The sequence below is a fragment of the Sarcophilus harrisii genome, chromosome 2 (assembly GCF_902635505.1).
Source record: "Sarcophilus harrisii chromosome 2, mSarHar1.11, whole genome shotgun sequence".
NCBI classification, from domain to species: domain Eukaryota; kingdom Metazoa; phylum Chordata; class Mammalia; order Dasyuromorphia; family Dasyuridae; genus Sarcophilus; species Sarcophilus harrisii.
Window position 1 is genome coordinate 362,417,337 of NC_045427.1, and position 27,972 is coordinate 362,445,308.

Below are 27,972 nucleotides of genomic sequence, written 5' to 3' on the forward strand. Positions count from 1 at the left end.
GGAAAAAATTTTGTTTTAGAAATTTGGTATAGTAGAAAGAGGCTTGACCTTAGATTTGGTGACATGTGGCTATAACATTTAACTATTGTGACTATGGGTAAACTTTTCTTAGCTCCAGTTTCCTCATTAAAATTGATGTGATCCTTGGATGGATTGGAATGATCCTTTTATGTCACAGGATTGTTCTGGGGAAAATGCTTTGTAAAGTTCAAGGCATTATGTAAATGTAAGTTTATTCCTTTTTGTCCACACTTGTGATTTCTTCAATGATTATCTGGTCCAAATCAGTGGTTCTTAATATTTTTGGTTTCAAGACTGCTTTAGGCTCATAAAAGTTGTTGAGGATCTCACTAACCCCCTGCCCAAAGAGATTTTGTTTATGTGGGCTATACCTAGATAAATATTTAACAACTGGCTCTGGGGAGGGGAAGGGGGAAGAAGAGGGAGTATACATAACATCCTTAAGTTTAATCTATTTTATTAATACTTATTTCCACACATTCTTATGTCTAGACTATCAGCAAAACAACAAATGGGTGATTTATCTATTTCTAAGGTTAATTACTATTATTACTGAAAATATAACAGCACAGCTAGTACAAGCCGGATCCAGCATACCTCTTATCAGTATTTACTATATTAGACATTCAAATCTCTTGGTGGTATTATGAAAAAACTTTTGACTTTTTGGACCCCTGAGAGGGTCTCAGAGATCCCTAAGAGTTCCTAGATCGTGCTTAAGAATCACTGATCTAGGATGAAAAGAAGACATAATAATTGTAATAGCAACAACAATAATTTCATTTATTTAGCACCTTATTTGTTAAATTCACATAATATTGGTAACCCTGAGACAGAAGTGCTGTTATCCCCATTGTGCAGAAGATGAAATTCAGAATTTGGAGACTAAATGACCTGTCCCATTACTTAATAAGTGTCTGAGACAGAATTTAAAACTCAGGTTTTCCTGCTTCCAAGCTCAGCATTCTATGGACTGTGAAATCTGTCTATCTCTGTGGTAGAGGTGCCAATTCAAAAAGTAAAGAAAGAAAAGGAAAATTTACCAAAACCAGAATAAGGAAATAGAAAATCTGGGAAAGTTATCTGTTTCTCCTGCTTTAGAAAATTCACTAAGACTGAAGAAAGAACACTTCTTTATTAGACTTTTTTTTTCTCCCTATCTAATCACTGATATTTGAAATTTTAGTCTTTAAAATAGCTGTTAAAATAGTTCTTTGATTCAGCTTTAATTAACTATCTTAGTATCTATCCATTGGAACCACTTAATAACTAAAAACTATAGGAATGTTATTTTAAAACATATTCTCACTAGAAACTCAGAAAGCATTTATTAAATGTCTTATATGTGCCAGACACTCTATTAAGTTCTGGGGATGCAAAGGCAAAAGACAATTCTTTTCTTCAAGGAACAGTCTAATGGGGGAAACTACAAGCAAACAAATATGTACAGAGAAGCTTTGTTGGATAAATAGGAGATAATTTACAGAAGAAAAGAACTGGAATGAAGAGAAATTGGAAAAAGTTTCCTGTAGAAGATAAACTTTTAGTGGGAACATAAAGGTAGCAAGAGATGGAAATGAGGAGAGGGAAAATTCTAAGTATGTGGGACAGTCAGAGAATATGACAGAATCTGAGAGATGGAGTATCTTCTTGGAACAAGAACTCCAGTGTCACTGAATCAAAGAGTACATATATTGTTGAGAATAAAATTTAAGAAGATTGGAAAGGTGATGAGGTGCTAAGGTTTTTAAAGCCAAATAGAATTTTGTATTTAATATGGAAGTGATAGAAAGCCACTGGAGTTGAATATTGTGTATGGGAATGACATACTTAGACCTGCACTTTAGGAAAATCACTTTGGCAGCCAAATGAAGAATAGCTTTGAGTTTGGGAAGACTTAGGGTAGATAGGTTCACTAGCAGTTAATAAAGTGAGGTAATGAGCACCTATTATTAGGGTGACAACTTCAACAGCAGAGAAGAGGAGATTGTATGAGAGAGCTATTGCAAAAGTGAAATTAAGAGGCTTTGACAGGGTAGTGACATCATAAACTATTTGAAGGAATAATTTTAGCTGATTCCAAGGTTTAACTTCTTATTTTGGGGGGAACAAAATGAAACAAGCTATAAATTCTGAGATGAAACTGAAAATTCACTTTTTGTGTGTGTTGGTTATTTTTTTAAGGTCTCAAACTTTGCAATTTTTACATATCATTGTAGCACTCAGGTTTCTGTTATCTCTCCACACTGCTACATGGTAAGCCCATTTCTTTTTAAGATCAAAAACTTTCAGGATAGAGATTTTACCCCATTTCTTTTGTCAGGCATTACAGCGTAGAGAATATACTTGAGAATGCTTCTTCTAAAGGGCATGGCAACTTTCATTTTGACTTTTTAAACATTGCACCTTTATCTTTTCATTTACATGGTCCATATCCTATTTATAAATCCTGGTAACTTTTTTAGAGTATTGTCAGCTCTTCACCCTGTATGAGCTCTTTGTGAAGCAGGGGAAGAAGTGACTTGATGAGATTTTCCCATTGGCCTGAACAGTTGAATATTCATCAGTATAATAGCAATAGAATATGTGATAAGGGTTGACTGTCACAAGCCTGTTTATGTCCTCAGTATGATGGGATGTATATAACTATGGTTAGTTGGATTCCTAGATAATTTAATAACTGCAGCTAAAGTGTCTTGATCAATATATTGTCAACATAGTACTTAGCCCATTTAACCTTGTTTCATTGTGTTCATCAGCAAGTTTGATGACTTAGAAGATACATTTTACTAATTTTGTGGATGACAGAGGAATAACAAATATGTTGTATAAGAAAATGAGGGTTTGAAACTAATGGCTAAAAAGATAGGCTTGTTAAGATGCAAATGTAAATCTCTCCTTTAAGTTCAAAATAACCCAATTATACAGGTCTGAGAAGGAGACCTGAATTTGAAAAATTTTAGGGATTATTATCTGTGAGTTCAATAATAAAGGTAATGTGAACTTTGACTGAATTTATAGAAACATAATATCCAGAAGAAAGTATAATATTGCCCTTAATCAAGCCTTTTCTGGAAGTCACTTTTTAAGGGAACATTGATATTTTGAATCTTATGGTCATAAGGATTAATTGAAAGAATCCGGGTTGTTTGAACTGAAGGGGGAAGAACATGTCATTATACATCAAGAATCTACTATGTGCCAGACAATATACTAGGAGCTGAGTATACAAATTAAAAAAAATGAAATAATCCCTTTTTTCAGGGGAAGATTACACTGTAATGGGAAATTAGGATCAATGGGTACAATGTACAGCAAGGGATATTTTAGCTTATTGAATGTTTTTGCACAGAGGTTTAATTCAACTCTACTTCTTCATAGATCACTTAGTGCTAGAACCTTGAAGAGATAGAGCATAAATAGCAGGACTAGAGATAGACAGTCCATTCAGATGCTTAATGCTTTTTCATTGCCATATAATGGGAGTGGAGAGCAAATAACAAATGACTCATTTTACTTCTGTCTGCTATATAGTCTATCTTGGTTTCTTTTAATGTATCTCTAACTCATGGAGAGTAAAGCTTGGTTTAATTAAGATTTAGAGAGTGTTACTTTGCCTTAGATGATGTAGCAAGTTCATATAGGAGGGTGGTAATGTCATTGATTTGCTTATTTTCTGCCTGACCTGAAATCCATTGCTAATGTCTTAATATAGATACAATGTATGTTATTATGTATTAGGAATGAATGTATGGTTGGAACATTGTATCAACTCTTAAAATGTATTTAATAGAGAGAGGTTTTTTAATGTAGAGACTTTCTAAGAGGTCTTTCCTCTTAGAAGACAGGAAAAGGCCATGATCAAAATAGACAAATCCTCCACTTTCTCTCATTGATTAGAACAGAATAATGAAGTCTGTTACTTAAACATTTTCTTATTTGATGATAGATTGTCTAGGGTAGGAGTCCTCAAACTACGGCCCGCGGGCCAGATGCCACAGCTGAGGATGTTTATCCCCCTCACCCAGGGTTATGAAGTTTCTTTATTTAAATGCCCACAAAACCAAGTTTTTGTTTTCACTATAGTCAGGCCCTCCAACAGTTTGAGGGACAGTGAACTGGCCCTCTTTTTAAAAAGTTTGAGGACCCCTAGACTCTAAGGGGCAGTTAGATGGAACAATGGATAGAATGCTGACCCTGGAGTTAGAAGATACCATTTTCCTCACTTCAAATCTAGCTTCAGACACTTATTAGCTGGGTCACCCTAGACGAGTTTAAGCTTCTTTGTCCAAATTTCTTCAAATGTCAAATGATCTGGAGAAGAAAGTGCAAACTACTCCAGTGTCTTTGCGAGAATACCCCAAATGAGGCCATGAAGAGTCACACATGACTGAAAAACAACTAAATAACAATAGCAATAGATTATTTTATATGTGCATTATGAATACCCAGGTGAGCAACCTCATTACATTTTGATTAATTAAGAGACATATATTACTGGTATGAAAACCTGGAAATTCTAATCCTTAACCCAAAGCTGCATAAATAGGACTATATCCTCTTTTGTAATTTGCTGAAATCCCCACAATCCTATTGAAGTACATCTGTCCAGTTTCTAAGCTCAAATTACTAGAGACCAGACTAATTAGCAATGACTGACCAAAATGTTGTAGATGAGCTATTTTAGATCAATAAATATACAGAGATACAGAATCTGGTTCTGTGTATAGTAGATTAGAATGTATGGGATAGGTCTAGTAGAGATCATTCAATTACTATATTTTAGGATTAAATATATTTATAGAGATTTTTTTTTCTTCCATTTGTCCTTAGTTCCTTGCTCTGATCAAAGAGTCTTATCAATACAATAGGAGTATCAATGCTTTACTGCTCTCCTCCAACTATTTACATAAAATGAATTGCTTTGTAGCTTTACTCTGTATACTACAAGGACCAAAAAAAAAAATTAGTTTTGGAACATATATTTCATGGAACACCAGTCTTTATCTAACATTGGGACCAACCACAATGTGGGTTTTCAGTCTTCTTTGAGGAAGTTGTTAAGCAATGTTTAATTGAACCAGAGTTCTGTATCCAATAAGAAAATTTTTTAAATTTTGAAAGCAATTTCTTGTTTCCTGAAGCCTGTTTGGTAATAGCATTATGTCTTAGAGAATGACAATTCAATGGAAAGAATACTGAATTTGGAACATTTTTCCCCTGTTTTGGTCCTTAATACCTGTGGAGTATGGGCAAATTACTTCCCCTTTCTGAGCTTTAGTTTCATTGTGTGAATTGAGTATCTAGGGTCTTTTCAAACTGTGAATCTTGTAGTCCTTTGACTTTTTAATTAGAACTGTTTTATGTTTAGAGCTGTTTTATGTTTATCTGTCACTTGGGATGACCCTATGTCAAAGTTACTGATGAGACAAATTCTTGATTGGGGGGCGGGGGACGGAAAATTGAACTACATACTCTCCAAGATGTATTATGTTGACCATTTCTTTGGTGAAATGTATACTTTGAGGATTACTTTTTGGCAGAAAGAATATAGGTAGGTGTGCCCTCAGGCTTAAGGAAATTCAATTTTAGAAGCACTTAAATCAGGAAGTAATCAGATGATTTTTTGTTTTGCCAAAAATAAAAGTCTGCAAGTTAACTTTTTAAAAAATTATTATTATTATAGCTTTTATTGCTGTTCTATTGGAGCCGATTCGTTTCATCTCATTGTTGAAAAGGGCCACGTCCATCAGAATTGATCATCATATAGAATTGTGCTAGAACCTATAATGATCTCCTGGTCTTGCTCATTTCACTCAGCATCAGTTCATGTAAGTCTCTCCAGGACTTTCTGAAATAATCCTGTTGGTCATTTCTTACAGAACAATAATATTCCATAACATTCATATACCACAATTTATTCAGCCATTCTCCATTTGATAGACATCCACTTAGTTAACAGTTTCTGGCCACTACAAAGAGGGCTGCCACAAACATTCTTCAAGTTTCCTTTTAAATGAGTTTGTTTAGTAGATTTGAGAGTTTCTTTAAAGAATATAGACTACTTAATGAGAAATTGTAAGATTAAAACCATTACATATTCTGTAGTCATTAAGAATCTGATATATAACTTCAGTAACAACACTATATGATGATCAGTTCTGATGAACATGGCCCTCTTCAACAATGAGATGAAACGAATCGGCTCCAATAGAACAGCAATGAATTGAACCAGCTACGCCCAGGGAAAGAACTCAGAGAAATGAGTGTGAACCACTACATAGAATTCCCAGTCCCTCTATTTTTGTCCACCTGCATTTTTGATTTCCTTCAGAGGTTAATTGTACACGATTTCAAAGTCCAATTCTTTTTGTGCAGCAAAATAAATGTATAGACATTTATACATATATTGTATTTAACATATACTTAAACATTTAACATATATTGGTCTACCTGCCATCTTGGGGAGAGGAGGGAGGAAAGGAGGGGCAAAATTGGAACAAAAGGTTTTGCAACTGTCAATGCTGAAAAATTACGCATGCATATATCTTGTAAATAAAAAGCTATAATTTTAAAAAAGAGAGAGAATCTGATATATGGAATGCATTATGCTAAGTAAGGATGATTTAAAAAAAATAGATATGAAAAGAAACAGAATGTAAATATTCTTTCAGAGAATAGTAACAGAGCTTTAAGATTCATTTTGTGTTAAGTTCATTGTTTGCCAATGCAAAGCTAATGCTAGAGGTATGCTATGCTCATGTTATTTATTAATTATTTTTTATTCCCATTCATAGTGAACTAAAGAGTTTTCCCTGGCACACTCCTATGCTGTCAAAAAAAATTATTTTTAAATAAAGTGCCTTTTGTTGTAGCGGGAAAAAAAAATTAGAAATGACTGGGTACCTGTCCTCATAACATCTTTCTTTACTCTAGTAGAATTGAAGATTGGACATTATATATGTAAGCATATCAAAAATTATTAATTAAAAAGAAAAACTTTTTTGTTGCATAAACCAAGGGTTAGCTGTATGGCGTTTTGAAGTTTGTTTTTTAAAGCATTTGTTGAACACTTTCTATTTGTAAGACAGTGTATTGGAAACAGAGGCAAAGTAAAAACAAGGTTCCTGCCCTCAAAAAGCTTCTTTTCACAAATGAAAGTATAATTTGACTTGTTGTTATACTCAAAATGGATTTTTTTGTGTGTCTGTGAAAAATTAGATTTTTATTTTTTTCAATCTTGTTTTTGTCCAGTTGTGTTCAATTTTTTACTTTTGTTCAATCCTGAGGATTCAAACATATCTAGAAAGAAATTCTTTCTTACTTATACCACTTGTCTGTGATATATCTTTTTGGTATATAGTATAATATATTCACTCAGCTTAAATTTGGAAACTATTTGATTTGCCTTAACTCATCATTTATATGATTTATATATTTAATGCAAAATTTAATGGGACACTGGAGCCCAAATGAACAACTTTAGTACTTTACCCTTGTAAACTGGGTGAAAATTTTCTTCTCTCTCTCTCTCTCTTTTTTTTTTTTTTTTTTTTTTTTTTTTACAAAGGATTTTAGTAGGTTTTCCACAATCTTTTCAAATAAATTTGATAGCTGGGTTGCCCAAGTATGAATAAAACATGGTCCTACCCCATTCTATAGCTAAACCACCTGTAAAATTGGGTAAATGTAGGACTACATTGAAAAACAGATGCTCTGTTTGAGTTAAGGTTTCCCGGATAAGTCACCAAATAAATGTAATCAAAAATGTTTATTTGCATTGTTTTTAATTGAAAGTAACATTTTCCAGAGGGAGGAGGGAGGGACCAGGAAAAATACCAAAGCACATCCTTTTTATTTTGATTTTTTTAAAAAATAATATGCAACTACAATATACTTCTAAGTACAAATGCAGTATTCTTAAAAAGGAAACCACTTTCTCCAAAAGTTTTTATCTTTCTTTATAGGGCTTTAAATGTTCATTTTCTTCATGACTTATTTGCTTTCTACTAATGTGGATTCTATAAAAGAATCACTAGATTAGTCAAAAGTTACTGTTTTTCTGGCAGATGATACCCCATTTTAACTACATAATTTAAATTATTAAGATGTTACTATTTGTTTATCCAAGTTCCATCATCTGCCTTACATTTTAAATGGATATAGTATAAGTAAATATCTCGAAGCTATTTATCATGTTTTGGGTCCTGCAGGCAAGGACAATGCAATTGTTATTGGTTTCTATTGCCCAAAAATTGGGAAAACTCTTAAATATATAGTAAGCCTCATCCTTTTCAATTTCTTTCTAAATTGGTGTAATAGTTACTTTCTATATAATTTGTCAATTAGATACTGCCTTGTGACATCTCTATTTTCTTGTTATTTAAATCTTTTACTTTTTATCTTTTCCACTTTATTTTGTCTTTTTGAGTCTGTGCTCCTTGAAAATGAATATAGTATTTTATCTTTTTCATACTAACTTGTTTATAATATCTATATTACCAAAGGACAATGGAGAAAACATAAACTGATATCAGTCTGTTATCCTTAATACTGCTTTTTAAAAAAATCACTCCAAGAAAGGAACTTGATAAACACTTGTTGATTGTCTGAATGTCATCTGTATAGAGATGTAATGAAACCCTTGGGAAATACTTATGTCTTGGTGGAGAGTATAGACAAGAGAAGAGGGCCCTGTGACTGACTGAGAAAAGCCCACTCTTACTTAGTAGGTAAGAACTGGAGGTTGATACAGCAAAAGACAGAGTGATTAAACAGGAAAAGAACCAAGAGAACAATGCCCACAGAAGTCAAGGGAGGGGAGTACTAACATTGTCCAATTTAGTAGTTAAAACAGCAGTAGTAATTTTGTAGAGAGCCATGACATCGATTGAATTATAATATCTGGAGCAGTGAGTGATGATTTGGGAAATTGAGTTGGTGAGTTTGGACAACTCTAGGAGCTTGGCAATGAAAAGAAATTACATAATGATGGGGGAACCCTGATGTTATGGGACAGAACTTGAAACAAGGTACTAAATGGAATTGATGAGACAATGGTTAAATCTAGTTTAGCACTGATTTAATCCTACAACAAATAATGGTTTCCTAGTGATATATAATGATTGGTTTATACTCAGTGTAGAGCATATAAGCTAGAAGCCTTAGCCAGGATTCATTAGAGAAGCTGGCAGAGGCAGAGAAGGCAAAGGACTGGTGGCAGGAGCTCAAGCTCTCAAAACCAAAGAGAAAGATAGGCCTCTAAGCTGGGCCCCGGGAAAGGAGACAAGACTTTGAAAGAGACAATAAAGGATTTGGACTTTAACACCTTGTACTTGTTGTACTTGTTGATGATTACTGAACTGAAACGTAGGCTGCTCCCAGAGACTCCAAGAAAATCGAACAAATAGAGAACTTGTGGGGGGAAGGGGGGAGGAACTTTACTTGAACTCTGGAGAAGCTCTCCTCTGGGACAGGCCCACCTCAGGGAATCAAGATAAAGTAGTTTCATTCTGTTATCTTGGTGGGACTAGCTGCTGCACCCTCTATTGAGCTGAGTCCAGGACCACTCATTAGGTTGAAACTTCAGTTTCCTTATTAAAAACATGCAATTTTGGGCTTATTTCTTTGCAGAGGTCCAAAAGCAAGACCATACCTTGTCAAGGAATCTTTCTCTCCTTGTCATAACTGCCTGTGAGGATCCCTTGCTCACTGAATAGACATTCTCTTCTCAGTGTTAACCCCTCTTTTTTTTCTCTCTCTCTCCCAGGATTTCCCTGCTGTAGACCTTTACTTCTCTGTCAGGACCTTGTCACTGAGGAAGTCAGCCTCTTAGCAAAAGCTGACTTCTCAGTGCCAGTGAACTTCTTTTTGCCAGTCTAACTTTTCAGGTTCATGAATTCTTTCACATTGGATCTTCGCTGACCTGAAGGGGTTCCCATAACTCTCTGCCCTGTGCCAAACCTCATCAATAGGACTTTTACTTAGGTGAATGGCAGGATCGAGTGAAGTGTTTTTTATTTTGTTTGTTTTTAAAGGTTAGATCAAACATAGTTATGTTTGTAGGCTGTAGGAAAGGGGAAATTGAAAAGAAAGGGAATAGTTGGATGTGAATTCCTGTAGGGAATAGGATCTAGAGTACCTTTCCATGAGGAGCCTCCTCCCTGTCCTGTTAGGAAATTGTGAGAAAACTAACTTGGTGTGAATGGATTTCACTGGAGGAAATACTTATATATCAATATGATCAAAAACCTACAAATCCTAGACTTTGACACTGTATGGCGTGAAGTTCCAAATTGGGTCTCAAGATTGTATTTAAACTAATGTTTTATTTTTTTAAAGTATAAAATGAGATAGAAATCACCAGGACTCTCCTCTTATACAAAGTATTTTAAGGGCTCTTTAAAAGCTCCAGGATCACCTAAAAAGTTTTCTATTAAGTCTTTAAAAAAAGTTTTTCATAACCTAGTCTCTTCTATCTTTACAGTTTTATTATTACATTTCTTTCTATGTACTCTTCAATTCAGGTACATTGACTTATTTACTCTTTTTCACACACAATTCCTCCTCCTTCCATCTCTTGTTGTTTTTGGCTTCAAGTCTCAATTCAAATCCCTCCCAACAACTGCGTTTCCTTTTGAGATTACCTTCTGGCTTCTCTGTATTTGCCTTATGTATGCTTATTTGGTTACATGTTTACTTTGCCATTAGAATGAAGGTTCCTATTTTAGTGTGAATGTGTCTTATCTCCCTAAATAAATTATAAGCTCATTAAGGGTAAGGAATATGTTTTGTTTTATTGTATCCTCTAGACTACATCAAATTATTCTGTGCCTTGTAAGTGCTTAAATGAATTATGTCCCAAAAGACTTAGTGTAGTTTAAAACTTCAAATTTTTAAAAAATAGTTTTAAAAACTTTTAAAGCTTAAAACTGATCTTAGACTTTTGGGACACCTTGAGTTTTAATGCACCAACAATTAACTGTTAGTATTAATTCATCAAATAGTATTTTGCTATAATTTACTGTGTTCTATCAATGTGGTAAGTATATTAAATACTTATTAAATAGCAAAGAAAGGTAAATTTCTCATGTCACAGAAGTGTTGTACATCTAAGATAAGTCTTAAAATTAGATTTTTTTGATTATGAGGATAGTTTTTTCCCTCTTCCCCTCCCCCCCCAATTATCTTGTATTGACTCTTACTAGAAAAATATTGCTGTTAAAAATATGGGTTTTGAATTTGTAGTCATTACAAGTACTATACAGTATCCCCAAATTATATTTCTTATTTCTTCCAAGAGACTCATTTTCTTTCCAATTCTGGACCATTTATACTATCTAATATACATACATGCATCTATACAAACACAAAAGTGTGTGTGTATGTACTGATGGACAAGTTTCTTCAACTATATATAATAGTCTAAAAAACAGGATTCTTTTTTCATTTGTATTTTCCTTTTTTATTCTCATTTAAGAGATTGATGTTCTGGGGCTTATGTAGTCAGAACTTTTTTTTTTAATCAATAAATGAGAGTATAATTAAGCTTCTTTATCTTTAGATAAATATAAAATTAAAAATAATCTTTTCTATCTGAACATCCTCCATCATAATAGCAAATGGTATTAATGAACCCATATTTCCCTGTTTTTCTTTTCAGAGTAATTGGTTGTCAAACCAAGTCATCTCTGTTGTATTGTAATCTATGCTGTTCTATAAGTCTGGTAGAATTTCACACTATAGGAGGTCACCCTGCTGTAAGAGAATCCCTAAGGCAGTATTCTGTTCCAGTGAATCAACTGTCCTACTTTAGTGGGCAAACAAGCACAATGAGATCTTGTTTAATCTCTACCCTTCAGTCAACCACGTGACCAGACACACCAGAGCCATTATGGAATACAACTCAAAAAACCTAACTCTTCTTTTCACTCCCATGCATCCCCAACAAGGATATCCTGAAGTATGCAGACTGTTCTTATAAAGATTGCTCGAAAATAGGTAACCAGGCATATAGGTTAGCAACTACAGATATCTTCTGATTCATCGTTTCCTATTAGCAACAATTTCCATGATTTTTTTCTAAGTACCAGTATCCTTCCCTTTCCATCCTGAAAATTGATCTCTCTATTTTGTTACTAAATTACTATCCCTAAATTATGTTACTTTCTGAGTGGACCTTCCTATTGACCTATTTTTGGTCCAGCTGCTTTTCCCATCATAGCTTTCTTTAATGTGATTTTTAAAATTAAATTATTGGTAAATTCCAAATTGTCTCCTTCTCAGTAACCCCATATAATAAGAAGGCAAATCCCTCCTGCCAAAACCCAACCCAAAATTGTTTAAAGAGATTTCTCTTTCCTCATGTAGTGCGCCAGTATTACTACGTTAGAACACAAGTATTGTGGCTTCTCTTTCATTGATAGAGAAAAAAATTTTTGAGAAATTTTGACAAATATTTTATATTTTTCTTCACATTTCTTCCTCTTCCAAACTCCCCTCCAACATTTCATTCTTAAATTCTCTCTGGAGCTGAACTAGCTCAATCAACTCTCTCACCAAATCATCTACAAATTTTATTTTCTTTAACTGTTTCTTGATGTTTTTATGAGGAGATATATTGCTTATAGGCTTTTATCATATTTCTTTGCAGGATTTTATCAGTGAGTTTATGTTCTAAACTGGCACTACCACTTGCTGTAATATTTCGGCACCATGTCAAGGAAATTCTCTGAGGCAATCTCCAGGTTTCTTTGGGCTCCCCTTTGTGATGGTTGATTGATACTGGCTAAGCTTCATTATGAAACATCGATAACTTGTAATCTTCTCTTATCCATATCCCATCATTACACATCAATAACTTGTTTAGGTTAGGTTGGCGTTATTTGAATTGCAGACTAAATCTTATTTTTATCCTAATTTGGTTGGTTTTCAACTGCCTTGGGAAGAATAATAACACATAAATTGGGTTTTTGTTTGCCTAGTCTTTTCAAGTGAAATTAATTTAGTATGTGAATTGAATAGTTTTTCTTCTAGGAACTTGACTACAATGACTGTTTTCAAAAATATTCAGCAAGCATTTATTGAATATCCCAATGACAATGATAATAATTCCTAATATTTATGTAGTACCTACTGTTTTCTAAGTGTTGTTCTATGTGCTTTACAAATATCCCATTTGATCTTTACAACAACACTGGGAGATAGGTACTATTAATATCCCCCTTTTTACAGTTGAGGAAACTAAGGCAAACATTGGTTGTGTTTTGTTCAAGTTCATATAGCTGCTAAATATCTGAGGCTAGATTTGAACTCAGTCTTCTGACTCCAGTCCTAGCTTTCTATCCATGACTCCATTCACCTCTTATTCAGAATACTATAGTAGGCACTAGGATAGCTCCAATTGATAAATGGTCAGATATGAATGAGGAAGAAATCAAAGATACCACTAGTCTTATGAAAAAAAAAAGTTCCAAAACATTAATAATGAGAGATGCACTTTAAAACAATTTTGAGGTGAATCTCACACCTGTCAGATTAACTAAGATGAGTTGGAAATAAGATGGGGATTAAAAATGACAAATGCTGGAGATGGTATGTTGATCCACTAATTAACTCTTGGAAGATCTAGAAAAAAAATTTTCGGCATCAGATCATTGCCTTATGAAAAGCCTGGAAGTCTGGTTATTAAGACAGCACTCAGGAATATATGAAAAGCATAGAGAATAGTTTTATTAAACAAACCAAATTCCTACTTTGATTCTTGGTGATAGTAAGTGTTTCAAAGATTTAACAGGTTCCTGCCCCTCAGCTCTTTGTGTGTTGTCTGTAGTTTATAGCAGAATTCATTAGCAATACAAAATATATAGATGGAGAGATCAGTAATACAATTAAATTTTAGGATTTTAAAATGGAGAGATTATAGGTGATTGTTTTTATAAAAAATGCAAAACTTGAGTCTGATCTTAAAAGATATGTTTTATTTGAATAGGCAGAGGGGAAGAGTGGGCAATCTAGCTAAGGAATATTTTGTGAACGAAACTATCTGCATGCAAGGAAACAGCCAGACCTAGTTAGCCAAATTGTAGCTGAGTAAATTATGTCAGATAGTAGGGGACATCATTGTGGCATTGAATGCCAAGAGGCTATGTGGAATAATGAATAGGTGACTGACTTTGCTGCCTGGAAAACTTGGGTTTAAATACCTTATTTAACATACTATGTGACTCTTAAGTCAATTTCCAATTCTTTTAATATGTATTTTTCTGATTATTAGTACTTTAGAGCATTTTTAATATAGCCATTTAAAATGCTCTAAATCACTAATAAAATCACTTACTGTTTCTATGATTTGGTCTTTGGCCCACTCATTCTTTAGTATTATATCATTTAGTTTGCAGTTTTTTGTTAATCTGTGCTTCAGAGGTCCTTTATTGAATATAACTTTTTTTGTTGTTTGCATTATGGTCAGAAAAAAGATACATATAATACTTTTGCATTTGTTTGTGAGATTTTTATGCCTTAATACAGGGTCAACTTTTGTAAAAGTGTTAGGCACATCTGAGAAATAGTCCTTTTTTTTATTCCCATTCAGTATCTTCCAGAGGGCTAGCATATCTAACTTTCCTCAAAGTCTATGCATCTTTTTAATGTCTTGTTTATTTTGTGGTTAGATTTATATAAGTCTAAAAGTGGTAAATTGAAGTTCCCTACTAATATAATTTTGTTCTCAACTTAATCTTTTTACTCGTTTAACTTTTGGTTTAATATTTGGATGCTATACTATTTGGTACATATCATGTTCATTATTGCTATTAACTGTCTATGATACCTTTTAGCATGCGGTAGTTTCCCTGATTATTTCTTTTAATTAGGTCAATTTTTGCTTTTGTCTGAGATCATGATTGCTATCACTGCCTTTTTTTACTTTAGCCCAAGCATAACAGGTTCTGCTCTGGATTCTTATATTAACTCTTATGTCGGCCTTTAGATTTCAAGTGTGTTTCTTGTAAACAACATATTGTTGGATTTTAGGTTCTAATCCATTCTAATATCCTTCCCTCGGTGAATTCATTCCATTTATGTTTACATTCACAGTTATGATTATTAACTATATTTCTCTCTATCCTATTTTCTTAAACTTATTCTCCATTTTTTCCCTTGTCCCTTCCTCAAAAGTCCATTTTGCTTTCCTTTCTCTTATTCTACCTTGACATTTCTCTTTTACTTTCCCTCTACTTATCCCTTGGGTAAAAGGAGTTTTTGTCCCCAAATGTGTGTGTATGTTAAATTTTCTGTCCTTGAATGTTTATCTTCCTTCCTACTACTCCTTCCATTATGTGAATTCTTCCTTATTTGCCCCATTTCTGTCTTTTTATGCCTTTCTGCTGTTTTCACAGCTCAGTGTGGAGGCCTGCTAAATTTCTGGTGCTTCTGGTGATATGATTTGAGGAAAAGTTTCTTCACTTCTCTTCTGGTCTATGTTTTGCAAGTTCCTGATCCAAGTTTGGGTCTGTTGGATTACGTGTGGTTGAGTAGAGTGCTGGTTCACTCAGTAGTCACTGTTAGCTTGTTAGGAAGTTCTGCAGATTCAGACATATTGAACTGATTCACTCCCATCTATTCTTGGTTTCCTCCTTCAGTTATTCCACCACAGGCTTATACATAGGATTAAAGGTTAGAATTGAGTTCCCCCTTCTCTGTTGGTAGGCTCAGAGCTACACAGCCAAATTTTTAGAACTTGCTTTATACATAGCTAGGGCCTCTTTTACTCTCAACTGTTCCTTTCTGTCCTGGAATTGTGACCCGGATAATGGACAACAAAACTGCCAATTGGCTCTCCTGTTCCTATTCCTTGCATTGGTTCTGGGATCCTCTAGGTTCTTTTTCTGCAACAGGGTTTCCAGCCCTGGTGTTCTATCTCAGCCCCCTTAACATTCCTAAGCAAAGTGCTTCCCATTTCTGCTGTTCTGTATTCCTGGACAATCCCTGTCTCAGTCATTCCAGACTCCTCTATCTTTCTGCCTTGCCCTGGACTGGGTAAAATGATTTTTTCTTTGCCTTCCCTATCAGAATTAAGTCTGGCAGTTTTCTTGATTGTTGTGGAGGATTGAATTGGGTGAGCTGAATAAAAGTGCTCACTCCCATTCTTCCATCTTGATTCCACTTCCCTTCTAGGTAATTTTCTAAGATTAGAAATTTCAGAAAAGGTGCCAACTTGCATTTGTGAGGGAATATCGGTTCCCAACAGTTTTTAGTATGTCAAATTATAGGTTCAGTCTCTTAAGCTCTGTTGAATCCCATCCTGTTGGAATTTTATTTTCTGTGCAGCAAAGTTTCCCTAAAAAGTCTTGTGTTTATATTTCATAGTGACATGATAGAATAATAGCTTCCATTTATATAACTCCATATGATTTTCTTTTCCTTGGCTTCTTTCCTCCTTGCCCCTGTTTAGGTCAAGGATGGGCCCAGAATTTACTATTTATCTCCAGTCATCTTGATCTATATCTTGACACTGAGCCCAGATGGTTCTCTAGGGAAAAGTGAGGCAGATGATCTTGCACAGCCCTCCCTCACTTAAATTCACTTCATTTGCATGTCATGACATCACCTCTCTGATGTCATGATTTATGACATCAGAGAACGAAGGGCAAAAACGATAACAATTTAGATGACAGTTTCTAGTGCCCATCACCCTTTCACCCAATGGAATTGTTCTGAATCATAGTTTTAACTATTTGTAGACCTGCGCACCCACAGATATAAAGCTGTAGACCAGGATTGTGACATATATATATATATATATATATATATATATATATATATGAAAGTGGAAGGACAACTGCTATATATTAAAAACAACTACATATCCTTGCCTGTTCTATCAAAATCCTAAAGTTTGTCCCAGACCTAAAAATTATTGAGATCCAATGAGAAATTATAATGAGTGACTTCATTCAACCTAGAACTACAGAACAAGTTTGTCAGAAATCCACAAGTAATTAGAAAGGGAATCCCTCCCCTGCAGAGCCATTAGCAGTTGAAGGCTGTTACTTAATGTAATCAAAGATTGGATATGTGTAGCCTGCTTGATTCAGTGAGTGGAGCCAGCAAGTATAGAAGGTTCCCCTAAAATAGTACAAGGGTGGGGATCTTGAAAGACATGGATTGCATCAGCAGACAAGGACAGTCCTAGTCAAGGGTGGGGATCTTGAAAGACATGGATTGCATCAGCAGACAAGGACAGTCCTAGTTTGGGGACTCAGGTAACCTAATACCCTTTTCTGAGATATCAGAAAAGGCCATGAGGACCTGTCTATTAAACTTCAAAAAAGGGGAAAAGAGTGCTGAACCCTAAGAGATTGGTCAGCATGGAAGCCTTGATAACCTAGGGCAAGACCAAACAGGGATGAGTACCCTGTCCAAAAAAATGGGAGCATAGTGTAAATCTTGTCCATGGTACAAATCTTCTGTTCAGGAACAAGGTTAAAGAGATGAGTATATCAAAGAAAATACTCACCAGTATAAAAAATTGTTGCAAATCCAGAGATTTCAAAAAAGGAGCCAGTAACTTCATAATAATTGCTGTTCTCAAGGGAAGACTCAAAGGAAGAAATTGCTTTTCCATGAGTATTACCTGGATCTCTAGAAGAATCGAAGCAAAAGCTAATTCAATAAAAATCCAGAAAAAAGAATTAAGAGAATAAATAACTTGTAAAAGCATTGCTACAAGAAATGGTTTCCTCCAAAACTAGAATTGAACAAACAATTGACTACATGAAACAGCAACAAATACTATAACAAAATCAAAATGTTGAAAAAATGTAAGATATCTATGTTGAAAAATAATTCATTTGGAAAAGTGGTCAAAGCAAAACAATATAAGAATCATTGAATTACTTTGAGAAGCAAGATTTTTAAAAAGCAACTTGTATATAATATTTCAAAAAATTGGAAATTAAAACTGCCTATATCTGTTAGAACCAAAGAGCAAAGAAAAGATAGAAAGAACTTGCCAACGACCTCCTCAAAGCAAACCCAAAGGAAATATCCTATAAATGTCATAAGAAAATTGCAGAGCTCCCATGCCAAAGAAAAGTACTCTGATAATCCAGAAAAGCAGTTCATGTACCAAGGATAAGTTATTAGGATCACATAAGACTGCTATAAAAGAAAGGAGATCTTAGAATATAGTATTCCAAATTGCAAAAGAGAAGGCTTATAGCCAATAACAACTTTGTAAAGCTGAATATAATTCTCAGGGAAAATGGGACATTAATGAAAGAAAGAACTTTAAAAGATTTGAGATAAAAAGGCCAGAGCTGAGTAGGAACTATGAAATATAAAGTCCAAGAGTCCAGTGAAACTCAAGTAAATTTATTTGAGCAACTTAAAATAGCTATATGTTGAAGTAGTAATAATATTCTAATTGTGGGAAATTGGGGGCAGAGAAACAAATGTCTTCCAAAACATTAATATCTCCAAAGAGTTTTGAGGGAGTTAAATAAGAAAAAAAGTATTCCTGAAAGCATATTGGTGCCATTTTTAGGATTTTAAGAGGGGAAAAATAAGGTAGGATAAAAGGAATAACCTGGTCTATAAGGGAGAAGAATAAAACTTGCAGTTCTTGTAATTTGAATACCTAAGAAGAGTTTACAAATAATGTAGTAAGGGATGGTGGTGAGTGAGCAAAAGGATGAACCTTATCTGTCTGAAACTACTGAGTTGAACATACAATTTGATGTAAAAATACATCGAATTCAATAGGGAAACAAATGAGGGTAAAATGGGGTATAGGGAAGTCATGCATTAAGAGGGAAGATAATAGAGAGGTAAGTCACAAGCAAAACAGGTTTAAGAAAACAGGAATCAGAGAAAGGAATTCTAAGAAAATCTGAGAGGATGAATTCCTTAGATCTTCTTTTGGTTAATTGGAAAATGAACAAATTGTAGAATAAAAATTTAATAGGATATTATGTTATAAATTAAGGAAAGGTGATTTCAGAAAATCTCTTCCCCACCAAAAATGCCAAAACTTGTAAATCAGTTCCTGTGTGTACACTATATAATGTTGTCTTTATTCTACTCACTTCACTTAGCATCTATTCATACAAGTCTCTAAAGGTCTTTCTGAAATCATTCTGCTGATCGTTTCTTATAGAACAATAATGTTCCATAACATTCATTTATTATGACTTATTCAGCCATTCTCCAACTGATGGTCAGCCCCTCAGTTTCCAGTTCCTTGCCACTACAACAAGGGCTGCTACAAACATTTTTGCACAACCATTATAATTATTACTAATAATAGTTTAATGTATTTAAGATCCAACTGTGTTGAAGGCCATGAGCATAGTGGTTTAGTTTGGCTGTCACTTAGAATGTATGAAAAGGTGTAACATAAACCAAGACTTGGAAAGGTAGAGTGAAATCAGACTGTGGAGAGCCTCAAATGTTAGGCAAGGGAATGTGAATTTTATCCCTCATTAGTGAATCATTTGAAATTTATCAGCGCTCTTCACATGCCTTACATTATGTTGCTCCTATCCTTTGGGATTTTTATTTTTTTTTCCCTGTGATAAACATAAACAGTAATTACACAAGTATTATCAACATTTTACAGATGAAAAAACTGAGGCTCCAAGAGATCACAAATTTCCCAAGATCATGTAGCCAATATTTCAACTCTATGGCTGTTTTTTCCACTATATTTTGTTGCCTCCCCATAGTTTGAGGCCTGTTGTCATTTTATAATAAAAATAGCAACTTATATTTCTGTGATGCTTCATAGTCATAAAAGTATTTTATATTCATTTACCTTAGATACGAAACTTCAAAGTTGAAAGAGACATTAGAGAATTAGTCAACTTCCCCCATTCTCCCCAGCAAGTCTGACTTTAAAATCCTTTCTACATCATAATAAAATCCTTACAACTCAGAATCCAGGTATTGAAATTATTATCACTTCCATTTTAATTTGAAATAGCCCCCAGGAAGCTATGATTTGAACCTCTTTTCTGACTCCCAATTCTAATGTTCTTTTCGTTTATTCCTCAAAAATGATTTTTTAAAATGAGACATAGAAAAGGGAAGAGATTATTTTAAAAGTGGTCATGCATCTATCTATCCCAGATCTCAGACACTGAAATGGCTCAGGACTGAATCCTCAATGGCTATTTTGGCACTGTTCCCCTAACTCCTAATATTATACTTGGCAGTGGAACCAGAAACTTTTAAAAGAGCCCCAGTGGAATCCAATGAATATTAGGACCAGTTTTTCTAAAACAATGAATGTAGTTCCATCCAAGGAAAAACACTTTATACTCAAGAACAACACACTGACCAGGGTAGCTGAGTCGATGCAAAGTCTAGTAGTATTAATAAGAACATTAGCCAGCTATTTCCAGTTGCAGTTTCAGATACAGCTTCTACCTCAACAAAATCTGAGCAAATGGAGATAAACATATGATAATATGTGTACTATAGCACCTGTCAATTTCCTTAACAAAACTTGAGAGATACATATTGTACACATTATCCTTACCATTTTATAGATAACTTACATTTTTATAGCATTGTAAGATTTACAAAGTGCTTTTCCCACAATGCTACATGAAATAGGTTATGCAAGTGTTATTTTTAAAACATGTTTTTTTCTTTTTATTCTAAACTTCCCAAACACCAAAATAAATTAATGTTTCCAATATGTAAAACAACACAAAATGAATATGCTAGGCAAAACTATGGATTTTTATTACATAAATTTTATGTTAAATAAAATTTAAGTTCATCATGTTATTTTAAGTTATCTTGTCTGTTTTCTTCAATACTTTTTTTTGCACATTTAAAAACTGTTTCAATGATCCTTTTCTTCCTTCCTTCCTTCTTCTTTCTTTCCTTCCTTTCTTCTCTTCCTCACTTCCTCCTTCCTTTTCCCTTCTTTCCCTTTTTCCTTTATTCCTTTTTTCTTTGGGAATTGCATCTATCTATCTACATATATATTTATAGTTTCACTAATAAGGAATAGCTATCATATACATATGTAAAAAATAAATATTATACAATATATGTATGATACATATTTAAATCAATTGCATTTGTAGTTTGGATATGAGATCCTTACCAGATATATTTGGTGCAAAGATTTTTTTCCCCCAGATAACTTTCTCATTTAATTTTAACTGCCTTGATTTTGTTTGGCAAGAGCTTTTTAATTTTATTTAATCAAAATTGTACATTTTGCCTTCTCTGATTTTTTTTCTGTCCTTGGTCATGAATTCTTCCCCTGTCCATAATTATAAAAGATGTTTTCTTCCTTGTTCCTCTGTGTATCTAGGGCTATATCCATTTGAAACTTGTTATAGTATTTTTTTTCAATTTTCCTAGCAGTTTTTGGCACATAGTGAATGCAAGATATTTATCATCTCCATTTTATAAATAGGGAAACTGAATCCCAGAGAGGTAAAAGAAATAGGCAAGAGACATATACATAATAAAATTTAGAATTTAGCATTTTAACTGATTTTCTGACTTTAAATCTAGAACTTTTCCCATTGGGTTAGAAAGAATAATCTGTTTGCAGCTATGTATGCTTCATTGAAGAGAAAAATAGATAAGGAAAGTCCAATTAGACTTGTTTATGTGAATCTGGAGCAAGATAGTCAGTCTCTGAACATTTAGGTGGGCTAGTAGATGAGTGCCAAGGTTGAATTCAGGGAAATAATTTTTTTGAGATCAAATCTAGCCTCACTTACTAACTTTATGACCCAGGGCAAGTCACTTAATTCTCATTTCAGTTTCCTCATCTATAAAATTATCTGGAGAAGAAAATGTCATATCACTCCAGTGTCCTTGCCAAACAAAACCTAAATAAAATGGGTCACAAAAGGAATTTTCATGGTTGAAAACAAGTAAACAATAATAGCAAAGAACCTACTTCATACCTATTACTGTGCTTAAGTACCTGGGGATACCTCACCTCCATGAGCCCCAGTCTAATGGGAAAAACAACATGGAAACAAATAATTTACAAACATGTTATAAACAGGATAAATAGAAGAAGATAATAAAAAGGTTTGGGAAAGGCTCTCTGTAACAGATGAAATTTACTTGAAGTTTAAAGGAAGCCACAGAACACAGTAGACAAAATTGAGGAATTTTCCAGGTAGGGGACAATTAAACACAATGTCCAAATTGAAGAGAGAAAAGAGCGTCTTGTTTGTGGAACAGCCAAGAAGCCAGGTCATTGAATTGAAGAATATATGGTCAAGTTTCAGAAAATTGAAAAGGCAAGTGGGTTATAAAGGTCTTTGAACACCAAAGAGAGGATTTAATATTTTATCCTAGATATGATAGAGAATCACTAGAGTTTACTGAATACGGGGCTGATGTGGTTGTGCCTGCACAGATGTGTGAGTAAAAGATAGACTGAAATAGTGTAAAGACTTAAAGACTTGTGACAGGCAGACTAGGATTGAAATAATAGACTGGAAGCAAAAATACCAACAATAAAGGTGTTAAAAACAGTCTAGTGAGAATAGGTTAGAATCTGAAATAGGATAGCTGAAATAAAAAAAAAAAAAATTTTAAAAAGTAGTAATCGATGGGAGTGATATAGAATTGACAAATCTTGTTGATGTTTCTTTTAGATTCCATATCCTTTCTTTCTACTTCATCACCACCCTACTTTGGGCTCTCTCCCATTATCTCATCTAGACTATTGTGGTAGCCTCCTAATTAGTTTCTCCCATTTTCTTGTCTCATCTTCCATATAACTGTTAAAGTAATCTTCTTAACATATGTTTTACCATGCCATTCCTCTATTTAAAAACCTTCACTGGTTTCCTGTTGCCTCTCGAAGAATGTACAGATTCCTTAGTCTGATGTTAAGTTCCTGCATTGTTTGGCTTCTTGCTATCCTTTCTGCCTTGAGCCATGGTATTGTCCTTTCCATTCTATGTTCCAGGCCAATTTGTATTACTAGCTATTCTCTGAACTCAGTATTCTATCTTATTCTGTCATTTCACAGAAACATTTTTGATATTCAAAATGCTTATTATGTTTCTTTAAGACCAAACTTAGAACTACAAGAATCCTTCCAGCTCTAAATCTTTGCTCATATTATTTTTAAGAGTTAATTTCTCTGAAAAGCCTTTCTTGTTGCCCTTATTTATTTCATCAGTCTTTTAATTTTCTTTTCTTGAATCATTCAGTGATCTGTATATCTAATTATATTCTCTCTTCTAAGCTTCAATTCTGTGTCTTCTTATGAGACATTTCAAACTGAATAGCTTTTAACATCAAACTTAACACATTCAAAACAAAACTCATATTTTTCTAAAAACTACCCCTTTTCCAAAATGTCCTATTTATATTAAAGGTCCATTTTCTTTCTAGTCATCTAGTTTTGTAATCTCATTATTACTTCTCAACTCCTTGTTTTTTACCTCATATATCTATTTCTATCTCCATAATATCTCCCAACTGACATCTATGCAAATATGTAAGTAAGCAAAAAGTAATTTTGGTGGGTAGAATGACCTGGAATGCCTCATGTGAGAGATGATATAAGCTGGGCCATAAAAGAACTATAAAAGCTAAAGCTAAAAGCATATAGTGAACTTAATACTCAAATTTAGAGGAATCTTTAGCAGATGAAGTTTGCTTCCTATTACATTTAATGGTTCCTCCCAGTCTCTCTTCACACATTAAAGGTCTATATTTTGGATTAGATAGAATCAAGGTTCTCTGATTAAAGATAGCTCATACCAAGTCATAGGCAACAATGTACAAAAATAGGTAGAGCCTATGTGACTTAATTTTTTTCCCCTTTAGAACTATTAAGTGAAGGGGATTTATTTTTATTTTTATTTTCATAGCTTACCATTAAAGTGATGTTTTTTATTTGTTTAGAGCCTCGAACAGCAGAACATCTTTCCAACAGTGCTAAAAAGTATATCTGTTAAATCTGTCATTGAAAATGTTTTGGTATAGGGCTTATTGCCAAATTACTTGATTTAGGAATATGACTGTACTTTCCTATAGTTTGCTATAGTTTGAAAGTATTTTTTTTTAATGTTAAATACAGTAGTTCTTCACAGAAATGTCAGTGGTAGATATGAAATATATTTAAATACAAATGGGGGAAAATCTTAGATGATTTCATTTGTAAACATAGCTATTCACTGTAGATTTTTTATTTTTTGTCAATGAAAGAATAAATGTTGGGATTTGGGGGTGTTTTATTTGTGTGCGAGTATTTTTAATGAATGAATAATGAATGGAAAAGCATTTATTAAGTACTTAGTATGTTCCAAACAGTTCTAAATGACTGGGATAACAATGCAAAAATGAAACAACAGTTTCTATTCTGGAGAAACTTGCTTGAAAGGTACTACAGTTACTGGGGTGACTGTGTGAAACTTTAGGAAGGTAGTTTGTATGATTTTGATAATTGTTTTCAAACTGTCCAAACGTGTTATATTTCCTCATTTTGATGTCAAAGGAATGTTTATTTTCTCAGTTTTAATCCTTCTGGGGTCTTCTATCTACTAATCCTTATCTTTTCTAACATTTAAGGAGCTTCTAATTGGTCTTTGTGATTTCATTTTCTTCCTTCTTCAAGTCATCTTTTGTACAAAGGCCACGTTCCAAAGGTCTAGTGGCCTGATAGCTCCTCTTTGCTTCTCTGAGTCAAACTTCTCAGGCTAGTTTTTAATAGACTTCCACAGTTGTGGGCTTCAAATCATCCTTCTATTCTTTTTTCAGTATTTCTCTCCCCCACATACCCTAAATTCCAGCTAATCTGGGCTGCTTGATGTAAAATGAGGAAGTATTGGACTCTAGATGGTCTTCGAGGCATCTAGATCTATAGTGGAGGTACAACTCTCTGGTAATACAATCCCTTATGATCTTACACATTTGGTTATCCTTTTTGCCTGGAATATACCTTTTCCTCAACGTCACCTCTTAGAATACTCATCTTGGTCCAATGCAAAGGTGCCACCTCCTTTGTAACATTTTCCTGAGCTTCTCACACTGAGATATATGTAGTGGAAAGAGCCCTAGATTTATTTATTTTTCCTCATTTTGTTTTTATTTTTATTTTTTTAATAACTTTTTATTGACAGAACCCATGCTAGGGTAATTTTTTACAGCATTATTTATCCTTTGCACTCACTTCTGTTCCGATTTTTCCCCTCTCTTCCTCCACCCCCTCCCCCAGATGGCAACCAGTCCTATACATGTTAAATAGATTACAGTAGATATTAGATACAATATATGTGTGCAGAACTGAACAGTTCTCTTGTTGCTCAGGGAGAATTGGATTTAGAAGGTATAAATAACCCGGGAAGAAAAACAAAAATGCAAGCAGTTTACATTCATTTCCTAGTGTTCTTTCTTTGGGTGTAGCTGCTTCTGTCCATCCTTGATCAATTGAAATTGAGTTAGAGCTTCTCTTTGTCGAAGAAATCCACTTCCATCAGAATACATCCTCATACAGTATCGTTGTTGAGGTATATAAATGATATCCTGGTTCTGCTCATTTCACTCAGCATCAGTTCATGTAAGTCTCGCCAAGCCTCTCTGTATTCATCCTGCTGGTCATTTCTTACAGAACAATAATATTCCATAATATTCATATACCACAATTTACTCAACCATTCTTCAATTGATGAGCATCCATTCATTTTCCGGCTTCTAGCCACTACAAACAGGGCTGCCACAAACATTTTGGCACATACAGGTCCCTTTCCCTTCATTAGTATCTCTTTGGGGTATAAGCCCAGTAGAAAAACTGCTGAATCAAAGGGTATGCACAGTTTGATAACTTTTTGAGCATAGTTCCAAATTGAAGAGCCCTAGATTCAGAAGCAAGTGATATGAATTCAAATATGGCCTCTATGTGATTTTTGTTAAGTTACTTATTCCATTATGTTCTCAGTTTTTCGTTTTGAAGAGGACTTGATTATAGGGTTGGCATTGAAGGTCTCTTCCAGCCCTAAACCTATGTTTTTGTGCATCTGTGTATATGATTGAATTTGTAGAAGTCAAGTGTTGTGCTTGGTGCTTTTTTCATTTTATATTCTGGTTTCATCTTTGTATTTTCTCTTATAGTCAATCCAAAGTACTAGGCAGCTCTTTTATATCTATTGTTGCATAATATTATGAAACTAAATCATTTGGTATGGTTACTTTAGTATGTCTTCAAGAGCATTTCTTCAGGCTTTCCTTTAATGGCTGGCCCATTTGAATTTATCATATCCTCATTGACCTTCTGTTTCTTTTCTCCTTGTGACCAACTTAATGAATTCTCTGTGTCCAATCTGGTGAAGTTACTTCATTACCTATTCTATTAGGGTGACTTCCTACAATCTCAAAACTTACTTGTTAGAGGATTTTATAATTACTTAATATCTAGATTTCTGCAGTGATCTCCTAACTGGTAGTTTCTCTCATTCATATTTCTTCCTTATATTGCACTCAGATTTTTTTTTTAACTGTTATTTTGCTTTTAATCTGATTTCATCTATGTAGGAGTTCCTATTGAGGAATCTCCTTATATTGAATATAGTTGGGCAACTGTTCTGCTATTTATAATAGAAAGATGGGAAACTGTGAAAGGTTCAACCATTTGCCCAATGTCAGAGGGCCTGTAAGTCTTGAGGCCTAACTTGAATCCATATCCTTCTGACTTTAGCTGAGGGCTTGCCGCCCATTCATGCATTGTGCCACAATGTTTCCTGGGCTCAGATTTCTTGCTGTTCTTCAGTAATTTCATGACCTCATTTGGGATTTTCTTGGCAAAGATACTGGAGTAGTTTGCCATTTCTTTGTCCTGGTCATTCTACAGATGAGGAGACTCAGGCAAACAGGATTAAGTGACTTGCCCAGGGTCACACAGCTGTTAAGTGTGAGACCAGATTTGAATTCTGGAAGAGGAGGCATCTTGATCACAGACCTGTCTGACACTCCATTCAGCTGCTCTGAGTTCAGGTTAGTTGCCCTTTATAAAGCATTGTTTTCTTTTAGTTCTCTTAAAAACTTTCAGTAATTCAGATCAAATCACATTCTCTAGCCTTGAATTTATAAGGTTTCTTTGGACCAACATATATTTATTAAGTGCTTAATGTGTGTGGAGAACATACTAATTTCTAGAATAGCTCTCATTGGTCCACCTGCTTTCATTTTCTCAACATCTTCCACTTTACATAACTTTAGCTAAGGTCTGTCTCTTAATGGAGTTTGCATTGCTAGTCTCTTGTTAGTACTACCTTTCTTATCTAGCCTTATTTCTTAACCTATTTCCTGATAGTACATCTTGGTTTCAACTATTCCAATTTCCTTTCTATACCTCCTTTGTACTATCAAAACTTATTCCTTCTTTTGCTTACATCAGTCACTAATCTAAATTATTTTAATTTCTTCAAAGTCACTTCCTGCACGAAGTTCTCAAGCTAGCAGGACATCAATGTAGTCTTTTTTTATATGCCTCATTTTGTTTTAGCATTTATTTTGCATACATTTGTACTTTGCTAACTCTAAACAGTTATTTTGCTTTAGATGAAAAAAGGAAAGCTATTGAACTATTGGGAATCAATAAAACTGTTGTCCTTGTATACTCCTTCTCCCTCTTCTTTTTCCTTCCCTCTCTACTCTCCCTGAAATGTTTTTTTTTTTTTTCTTTCTGTCTGTCTCTTAGTCTTTCTGTTTCTCTCTCTGGGTGAAAGAAAACTGGGTCCTAACCCAATTCGTCTACTGATCATATGTGTGCCTTTTAACAAATCTCTTTTACTTTGTCTTCTTTTTCTCATCTGTCAGATTAGGCATTTTTATTAATCGACGGTTCAGGTTCTTTTTAGTTAAAAAATTCCACAATTATCTTGTTTTATTATATTTACATGATATCATGGTGCTATGTTATTTCCTCTGATAAAATGTAACCTTCTTGAA

The 27,972-nt window shown here is 34.0% G+C and overlaps 1 protein-coding gene across 3 annotated transcripts in view; it reads left to right on the plus strand.

The window, feature by feature from the left end:
• The window catches only part of SETD3 (SET domain containing 3, actin histidine methyltransferase), a 111,252-nt gene that overhangs the window by 5,073 nt on the left and 78,207 nt on the right, over positions 1–27,972 (plus strand). Inside the window, exon 1 of one of the 3 annotated variants that reach the window (XM_012550446.3) lies at positions 26,902–27,015. The exons of the other annotated variants lie outside the window; for them this stretch is intronic. The gene's annotated coding sequence lies outside the window, so the exon portion shown is untranslated. Of the gene's footprint in view, positions 1–26,901; positions 27,016–27,972 lie in introns of those variants that run through there. 3 annotated transcript variants of the gene reach the window in all.